Raw genomic sequence first — 10,517 nt, 5'->3', positions numbered from 1 at the left:
CCTGGCTACATTGGTACTGCGAATGAGTGAAGGGAATAATATATCAGTTGTTTTCAGATGACATGCTGCGCTATTGTAGCGCTGCACTGAAGCCCATAAAACATCGCCGTTGTTTGCAAAATGTAAACTTCACTGCCGACAACGTCACACGAAATTCGGACTAAGTGTAATGATAAGTTTTACGAAAACACGGACGGCGTGGCTATGAAGAGCCGATAAGCCGGTGACAGCGAATTTGTTACTGACGCAGCCTGAGGATCTGCTTGATTGAGAAGTAGCGTCTCCACTTTCGTAAACTGACATAAGGTGGGGAGAGATGTGTGCTGACCACATGCTCCTCCGTATCCGTATCCAGAGACGCTAGTGGGCTAAGGATGACAAGGCGGTCAGTCAGCGTTCATGGCGCGTTCGGGAAGAGTTTAATATTTAACAAGAAACAGAATATGTGGATCCGTTACCAGAAATTGCTGCCAGAAATTGATTTAATAATCATTCATTCACAACTAATTTCACAAAACGATGTGATTTCATGGTCACGAAACTAATTTTGATTGAGTGATTAATAAATCAGTTTCTAGCGGTTGTTTCGTTTTTACTAGCTGAAATTGATTGTAAATCTGCCAATGACCCACATACCAAGTCTTGTATATGCTAAAGTGTTTTGGTAACGGCTATAAGAAATTAAGCTGCAATTTTGCTACGGAAAACAGTTTCGTTAATTATCCTCATTTCAGCCGATGCCAGAGGCTGGGCGCAGAGCACGCGGCACGTAGCCGCGCAGCCGCCTGCACCAGGTGACTGATACCTCGCGGACGCTGACAAAGCGACCGGTGTTAGGCAGCCCCTGGGCACTGGGCCACTCTGCACCGGTGGCGGAGATAAATGCCTGACCCGCTAAGCTACGAACTTTCTTCCTCGCTAAGCCACCTTACTCCATAAAACGAGAAGCGCCGCGCTGCCGGGGAATGGGTGGACCGCAGGACGTTGGCTCCTCCTGGATATAAATTTCATCAGCAACATGCGCCAGCCAGGTGTCTTATTTGGGGACTGGCCAGTGTAACGCATCGAGAATTTGCGCGTCTCTGGACTAGTCAGTAGGTGATGCCATAGCTCAGCCTTGGCAGCCTTGCACCGATACCCAAGAAGCACTGTAGATTCATTTTGAAGCAACGTGATAAAACTACGAAGGTTGGAAGTATAATGAGAGATTACAAAGGAGAAAAATGAACAAGATCTCTTTTGTGCAAATATTAGCCACCCAATAGGTCACTGAATGATATGGATTGTGAGCATCAGTGCTGCATTTGTATCGCACCTCTTACTCAAAAGCGGTAAAGCTTGTTTATGCGAAAAAGACTTGGATAAGTGTTTCTAATATTCCTACATTTTTGGATCAGTTTGGAAGTAGAAGCACTGGTGCAACTAATCTGCTCAGTAGGCTGACTATTATTTCTTGCTTCAAGATTCTAACATCTTGGTCCGCAGCTCGTGATCGTGCAGTAGCGTTCTCGCTTCCCGCGCCCGGGTTCCCGGGTTCGATTCCCGGCGGGGTCAGAGGTTTTCTCTGCCTCATGATGACTGGGTATTGTGTGCTGTCCTTAGGTTAGTTAGGTTTAGTAGTTCTAAAGTCTAGAGGACTGATGACCATAGGTGTTAAGTCCCATTGTGCTCAGAGCCATTTGAAGCCATGTAACATCTTGCATAAAGTGCGGGCGTCAGTTCGCTAATCTTTCTGCTCGATGACTTCGTTAAGTTTGGAAGGTAGGAGACGAGACAGTGGCAGAAGTAAAGCTGTGAGGACCGGGCGTGAGTCGTGCTTCGATAGCTCAGATGGTAGAGCACTTGCCCGCGAAAGGCAAGGGTCCCGAGTTCGAATCTCGGTCGGGCACACAGTTTTAATCTGCCAGGATGTTTCGTTGACCTTGACTGCCCAGTTGGTGCAAGTACGAAGTGGCACAACACAACCTGTAAGTTGTTAAATGAAGGAATAAGAAAAATCATGCGTTGACATCCCGTTGACAGCAAGACCGTTAGAAACGTAGCACAAAGTAGGGATATTGCAAGGATAGGGAAGGAAGTCGGCCGTTACCTTTCTAAGGAACCATCCGGGAATTTGACTTAAGCGATTTAAGGAAACACGGAGAAACAAGAAATCTTGGTGGCCGGAAGCGGATTTGAACCTTCGTCCTACCGAATGCGAGTCCTATGTCATAACTGCAGCCCTACCTTGTTCGTTGTAAGTGATCGAGAAAATGTCCCTATGAACGAATGATCTCTGAACTAACGTTACGCGATTTAGGGTAAAACATGAAATCCCGTAAATGTGAATGATATACGCCATCTTGCGTAAGTTACTCCTGAATGCAATTCTAGTGACCACCTCTCTTACTGATGTTTTATCTAAGTGGTGTATGTCCATGTTCAGGAGTGACCTTCTCTTCTATTCTCATTCCGATTAACATCACAAATACGATACTGCACCTAGTACAGTCATCACGGTTAACCTCTGGAACAGAAGAAAAGCTCTATCACTCCAAAATCGGAGGATGTATAAAACGTGGGAACTGTGATGCGTGATTAAGTTTGCAGAGATCGCTCGCAACTTTGCCTTTGTGTTATCAGATATGTCAGTGGTTTGCCACGATAAGTCGGCGCAGAGCCGTCAAAGGAAGCATAAATGTGCAAACAAATGCCTGTATACCTCCTCCACGCTATATGGGGCAATATCAGCATCTCAGGTAGTTCGAACAGGGCAGCTTCATTGGTCGCAGAGAAACTGGTTTGTGATATTATGGCTTCTACAGGGCGCGTTGCTATGACAGCGATGTGTGTGGAACCAGTGGATAAAATATAATCTTATACAGCGACGAGCGGGAACAGGAACAGACACTGTTATCACAGCACAGGACGATCGAAATCTTTTCCTCACAGCCATAACTCACAGAATTGTTTCGTCTACAGTGTTGCCTTGATGTTAGAGCATTGCAGTGGTCTCAGTCATATGTCACTCAATGGTTCGAAACAGTCTACCAAGGGCTGGACTTGTGACACGTATACCACTGCATCGGTTTTTATCGATTATAACCTACTAATGCCTCAGACTGCAATGAACAAATGAACGCCACCATAAACGTTCCGAGTGTTAAAAATGTATTGTTTTTGGGCGATTCCCACTTCAGTTGGTCCAATAATGTAGGCCCTATAAAAGGTAGACACGGCCTTCGTGAATGCTATCGGGCTGACTGTATTGTTGACTGGCAAAACAGCCCGCATCTCGTGGTCGTGCGGTAGCGTTCTCGCTTCCCACGCCCGGGCTCCCGGGTTCGATTCCCGGCGGGGTCAGGGATTTTCTCTGCCTCGTGATGGCTGGGTGTTGTGTGATGTTCTTAGGTTAGTTAGGTTTAAGTAGTTCTAAGTTCTAGGGGACTGATGACCTAAGATGTTAAGTCCCATAGTGCTCAGAGCCATTTTTGGACTGGCAAAACGGTCAAAGGCCTAGTTCGATACTTTGAGGTGCCACTTTCTGCGGCCCACTCCAAATGCTGTATTTCAGCCGGACAATGCTCAGTCTCATTTGGCGAGGAACGGCAAGTCTTCTTCGAAGAATGAGGGGTACTGCTCCTTCCATGGCTTGTACGGTCACTTGGCATGTCACCCTTCGAACACTTCTAGGATATGTTCGGTCAGCAACTTGTTCGTTCTGGTCCTCCAGCAACCTCAGATGTTGCTCTCTGGACGCGCCCACAAACTGTGTGGCAATGTGTTCCTCTGCAGCGTATAAATACCCTCATTGGCTCCATGCCACGACGTCTAGAGGCTATGAATGCAGCTCGTGGTGCTCTTCCACCGTATTGAATTCTCACGGTTGAAGCCACGTACGGTTGGGTAATTCTAATAGTTTGTCCATTGTCATATCCCTAATCCATGACATAAATTATTTCATTGCCATCTCTCGTCTCCTTCGTGGTGCTGCACTTATCAGAAACAATTGTGCGTGTATCATGGTGGCGGAAAAACTGCAACAATGCAATAATGAATTGAAAAGTCCGTTGTAATTATTCTCACTGCAGTCACTGCAGGGGTGTGGAGCTGGTTACTTCTTGATGCATGTGACCTATTTTAATGCAATCAAAGTAAGTAATTATTTCATTGCCCAGTTGGGAATTTTAGTTACTTTACATCGCAAATTATTTTTCGTCTTTTTAGGCCTACAGTATTTCTGAAGAATATACTCATAGTAATATCGTAACCTAGGTCAAGTTTAAATAAATCAACTTTTGGTAACTGGTTGGCATTTTATTTTCTGAAGAGGAGGTACTCACACTTACTGTTAACAATCATGTGAAGCAAATTTTTCCATGTTTAGCTCGATTAATTTCCCGACCTGCTCAGCGGTTGTCTCCATGCTGAGAGTGTTTCCTCGCTGTAGCTAGAGCATGGAAGGAGCCGTCACCGGACCACCGGTTTCAACATGTAAGTGACCGCGGCAACGGCGAAGTAGTCTGTCGGGGAATGAGGAACTGGGGAGTATGGCTGGGAGGGAAATTGTCGGCTGACGGCAGACGACGCACAGATCGAGGCCCAGAATGTATGCAGATGGGCCAGCGGACACTGATTTCGTGTTCGAGAAGTCCTTTCCTAGAAAGCAGTGGTGGCGGCGCCGTTCTGTGCAGAGTGCCAGCACACAGGACTCCCCAAGGAATAGTGTCAACTTTTTACTCTACTCATAAGGCCTGGTGCAACATTGCTTGCATTGACCGAGATGCGTTATTAAATTGACCAAATTATTACACTACTTTTGACTGATTTTATGTGTAGCTGTTTCAGTTTTGTTATTAGCATCCTCTCCGACAATATTTCAGGCAGTTCTTGTAAGACATATTGTTTCCAGAAAATACTGCATGCGTGCTTAAGTTTGCTCCAGCACCTGGGACTTAAGTTCTTTCCTGTAATTTAAATTTTAATAGTGAAGACTATGTTAAGGATTCAGATTATGATTTCATTGCTTTCATTTTGTTTTTGTTTTGAGTATTTGGAAACATTCAGGATACAAGTCAATTATCTGCCTGATACTGTATGTAGGTTTGAACTACAATTTTATTATACTGTTATTTAAATAGTGGATATTAGTTGTTCCCTCAGAAAAGCTTTTGTTGAATTGATTGCGAATGTCTTTAAATAAGTTACATTTAAGTTTTTTATGATAAGTGTGCTCATATTTAATAAAATACTTTCCTTTTTGTTTGGAACTGTTTTCACTGTATTTACTGATAATTAACTGTGTACTCTACAAAGATATATTTGCAACCCCACAACCTCTGTCACCTCCGTTCCACACCCCATGTTCCTACTATACAAAAGTAACTGTTTCATGCCCGTGTTTAACAGTTCACTCCAGTTTTACTAGATCCAGTTTTGCAGTGTAGCAACAAAGTTCATAAGGTCTGCATAAAGAAACTAAAGCAGACATCCGATAACGTAAAAGTCATTTAGGGGAATATGCACGGTCGTCATCAAAGAGGAAACGGAATGTCACATCTCTAACGCTATCGTGCCATCTCGCTGACGCATGAATTAAAGCCTATTGTTAAGGGTTTCTCGACTCTTCAGCAGTTGCCCTGTATTCCCATTCGACAGCTCTTACGAGCATGTCAGTCCTCCTCTTTCAGATCACTCTTCCTCATCATTCCAATTACTCCCACTCTCCATGTTAATCTCGGTTCTCCACGCTTCCCACGTCCTCGCGTTGACTATTCCAAGATTGCTTTTGGCCATGGTCACTGCTCCGTTCACAGTAAATGGCCATACCATTGAATAGCTCTATCCTCATTACTTTGCTTGACTGGTAGTCCATAACCACTATCTTGTTAATATCCTTGTTTCTTGTCCGCTCTGTCCAGGATATCCTATCTGCCCTCCTTATTTCACCCATCTGTACTGCCTGTACTCTGCTTCTCTGCCACTCCCCTCGCTGTTCATCCTTCCGCACGGTAATTTAGTATACCTCCCACTACTGTTCGCAGAATAATTTTATTTGTTCCTTTCGATATTGTCCAGATCCACAGGACTCCATTTAAGATTTTAATAGCTCTTCTTGCCTGCTGGAACTTGCGTTCCACAACTGTTTCATAGTTCCCGAGGATTCGATAATGTTCCTACGAATTTAAACTTCTTCATAGCTTTAATAGTCCGTTGTGGCTGTACTATATCACTTCCACCTCTTCTCATTACTAGATATTCTGTTCTACTGGCGCCAGTCGCTTCTCTGTATTCATTTAAGCTCCGTGCGATCGACTCTGTATCATGTGGCAGCGGTGTTCCTCCTTATTCGATTTTCCCCTGTTTAAGCGCTCGACGCTGTGGGGAGAGGGTTGGTTTAGGTCGGATGGTTCACGCTCCGGTATGCAGTCTGGTTGTCGGCGGTCGTTCTTTGCGCATGCTGTGCCTCTTTCTGTCACGTGGGCAGTAAGGTTGCGGACAGAGACGTGCGTGAGGTCAGCGAGTGTGTTCTGCGTCCTATGACACAGCGATGGTCTCGTCTGTACTGCTAAACGATGTGAATGTGTGTACTGCGTCCTATGACATAGCGATGGTCTCGTCTGTACTGCTAAACGATGTGAATGTGTGAAGGTGGCTTTGGAATGTATCAGCCTGCAACGAGATAACCTGCAGAATCAAGCGGTGGGGATTATTTAGATTCTTAAAGTCCTGCTGAGTATATGTATATTGAATTTCGTGCTGTTGCCGTTAACGCCTCTCCCAATGTTTGGACGCCCATTTTACCTGTTTCGTATTGACCACCGGTGCACAACTTATTGAACGCTGGTTATATGTGTGAATGAGGCTTGCCTGTTTCGGACGCACTTGAGATACTGGCAAGAAGTGTATATCAAAGTGCGTGTCTATGCACTCAAAAATAACCTCAGATCTGATTTTCTGGCTTTCTGCTGGTATTTAGATAATGTGATCAGAGGTAAACAAGCAAGGGGTTTGAGTCGTGCTGCGGCTCGCGTTGGTCGTTTTTGTAGGTTTCCGCCCTCTGTTAGAGGTCAGACCGCATCCTTTAGTTGGCATGGTTGCGGTTGTTCGTCTTCTTCTCGTCTTGACTAACACCAATCGTTTCGCAAGCGTTACCTGTCCGTTAGTGGCAGCATCAGCAGTTATTAATATGTAGTAACTGTTGCTCTATCATTGGGGTGACGTCGTTGTTGACTGTATCGTGTGAGTGTGGCAGTTCGGTTGGCGACTCAGGAGCAGCAAGGTCCGCGGAGTGGAGAACACGTCGGGACCGCTTGCGGCACACATGGACTGCTGGATGGAAGGACTGTGGTCACGAAGGTGCACGACCTCTTCCTAAACCGGATCCAAAAAGCTTTAAGATAAGTGCATTTCAACCCAAGTGGAGCGGAGTCAGTCATCCGTGAGGGCCCAGTCAAGTACGGATGTGATGTTGTGACAGTTTGTCATCGCGCCGTCACGTGCAGTTTGGTGGATCTGCGTACTGCTTAGTACTTGAAAAACCTACTGTTCAATTGGTTCAGATGGCTCGGAGCACTATGGGACTTAACTTCTGAGGCCATCAGTTCTCTACAACTTAGAACTACTTAAACCTAATTAATCTAAGGACATCACTCACATCCATGTCCGAGTCAGGATTCGAACCTGCGACCGTAGCAGTCACGCTGTTCCAGACTGAAGCGCCTAGAACCGCAAGGCCACTCCGGCCGGCTGCGTTTGTGTGCCTAATGAATTTGATCTCATTCATCTGGTACTTGGTTTTGGCTTGCTTCGCGATTGTTTCCGCAATGACGTGTGGTTGCTGATTCTTGTTGGTTAAATTCCGATTTCGCCTCGCACGCAAATCGAGTGCGGGTTTACTTACTGTTAGTTTGTCTGGTTTTCTGTAGGGTGATATGTTTGTTCCGATTTTCGGGTTTGTGGAAACTGACGGAAATCTGGTAGTGCATCCTCTCTCGTTCCGGGCGCTCTAAACACAGTATTCTGAGGACGTAGTGCTGACCGTTGGTTCCGGCTCTGGCGTATTGTTCCATCGTTGCATTTTGGTTATCGGTCCCACTTACCGTCTTGTGAAGTGAATGCTACTCTTTGCTACCTATCTAATAGTTCGCGAAAGTGTTTGTTACCGAACATTCTCAGAGGTCCATTCCTGTGACCCCAGTCTGTGATTGGTCCTTCTGTTTTATTATTATATTATTTGTTACCATACCTTGTAATGCGTACATTAAATGTTATGTATGTCTAGATAATAGTTCCGGTAGCCTTCTGGAATAAATCTGGCAGTGTAAGGGTCTTGTTATAAGGTCACCACCATCTTATTTCAACCGTTAGATGTTCGGTTGTTGCATCTTTTAATTAACCTATGCTTGTATTTGCTGTTTCACAGAAGGTTTCGAAATATTCTTGTATAATTGACGTTCCTGGCGTGTAAGGTCTTCAGTCGCAATTGTGGTAATTTGTTTTGAAAAAAATAACTCGATATTTGTATTTTAGCAGTAAATCGTACAACCTTATCTACTGCCATTCCTGGCGTCTGATACCTTGTGATGTGTTTGTGGCCACTTACCTTTTAATACGTCAATACCTGTAAGTTGTAAATTACAGCGAGTTTTTAAACATTTTTAATTTATTGCCGTTCTTGGTGTGTAAGGCCTTCACCCGTGATCACAGTCACTTATTTTCTTTTTCTTTTTCTACCATTATCTGTATCTGTATTTTATGGCGATTGCTAAATTGTAACGCACTAAAAACAATGTTATTTACACAGTTGTTATTCCTTCATTAACAGCGAGTGGCCTTTTTTAAAATTACTGTTTTAAAACTAAATGTGTGTAACTGTAAATGGCAACCAATAGTAACTGACTACGGCCCCGACCACAATCGTGACAGAATCCTACCTTCGCTTGACATTCAGGTCTCGGGCTTAATGATGAAAAATTTATTGTGTGCTACTGTCCTGTCGTATTTTAATCATTGAATATGTGTTTATAAAATACATATAACGAATCGGATCTGTTATGAGTTACGTTACGAGTACGTATTTAGCACTGTGACCAGCGTCTTATATATTTGAGTATATCATCACTTCCTGTTCTGGGAGTAATAAGCCTATTTGCAGATATTATTAACAACAAAGTAGTGTAGATATTTAAAGTGGTTAGTCCTGAATGTGAATGGCTTGTGGGTCCCTTGTGGCCGTAAATCTCTTTTGAAATTTTCCTAACGTTTTAAGGATTGTGTTACTCTGGAAACTGCCCAATTGTGGTGTTTTTTCTTGTTGCTTCAGTGGTATAATCAGCGGCGCGAGTCGTTCGTTGAAGCTGCCTTGGCGGTGGCCAGTTTGAACTGTAACCGACAGCTCGGTAGCTGTGTTTATCAGTAGAATCAACTTCTTCTCCAAATTTAAGTTGATTATTTTGTTATTTGTTCCTGGTGACGACGAGGCGTCCGTGTTTCCTTCTTCATCGTTCCTTTCAGGTTTCAGTCAGGCTCAATCTGAGTTGTGGTTTCCGGGTAACTCTGATGCACCATTACTTGTGACAGAAATTTTGTAATGCCTAAAAGATGCCTTTCTTTGTATTGGGTTCTTAGTACCATATTCAGAAAGAGAAATACAGAAATTGTAAGTTGTTTCTGTTGTTATACCTTAAACGGTGTCCTGTTTCTGTGGGAGTTCTTCGCAGTAAAGAGTTCCTCGGAGTAAACCATTTATTGTTTCCAGAATGAGATTTTCACTCTGCAGCGGAGCGTGCGCTGATATGAAACTTCCTGGCAGATTAAAACTGTGTGCCCGACCGAGACTCGAACTCGGGACCTTTGCCTTTCGCAAGTGCTAGTTCTGCACACTCCGTTGCAGAGTGAAAATCTCATTCTGGAAACATCCCCCAGGCTGTGGCTAAGCCATGTCTCCTCAGTATCCTTTCTTTCAGGAGTGCTAGTTCTGCATGTCTCGCAGAAGAGCTTCTGTAAAGTTTGGAAGGTAGGAGACGGATACTGGCAGAAGTAAAGCTGTGAGTACCGGGCGTGAGTCGTGCTTCGGTAGCTCAGTTGGTAGAGCACTTGCCCGCGAAAGGCAAAGGTCCCGAGTTCGAGTCTCGGTCGGGCACACAGTTTTAATCTGCCAGGAAGTTTCATTTATTGTTTGTATAGTACTTAAGATTCATGTAAAGAGGGTTTTAAAAACTTTTTACTGTTTGGGGTTGACTTTGACGCCCGTAGACATTTCGTCTGTTTAGTAATGTTTCAAATTCTAGGGCACTTATGCATATTATTCTGGGGTAACAACAGTTTGCTGTAGTCTGACAATTGTTAAGTAAAATCTGTTGGAAATTACAAGCCAGAGTTTGTGTTTCACTGAAAATTATTGCCTTGTCTTCATTGAGTTTAAGTTCACTTGCACGTGTGTCCCACGTCACATTACTCATATATTTTATGTCGGCTTTCTTCAAATTTTTCCGATAACTTCTTTATCATATACTTTCCATCCTCTGTACCTGTGA

At 44.1% G+C, this 10,517-nt stretch overlaps 1 non-coding gene across 1 annotated transcript; it reads left to right on the top strand.

Moving 5' to 3' along the window:
* Window positions 1-10,049: 10,049 nt before the first annotated feature.
* On the top strand, window positions 10,050-10,124 carry Trnas-cga (transfer RNA serine (anticodon CGA)). Its single transcript has one exon. It is a non-coding gene; the product is annotated as a tRNA-Ser (tRNA).
* Window positions 10,125-10,517: the final 393 nt, after the last annotated feature.

This window comes from Schistocerca gregaria, chromosome 4 (genome assembly GCF_023897955.1).
Source record: "Schistocerca gregaria isolate iqSchGreg1 chromosome 4, iqSchGreg1.2, whole genome shotgun sequence".
Lineage (NCBI taxonomy): Eukaryota > Metazoa > Arthropoda > Insecta > Orthoptera > Acrididae > Schistocerca > Schistocerca gregaria.
Note: the sequence above shows the minus strand (reverse complement) of the source record. Positions and strands in the feature narration are given on the sequence as shown.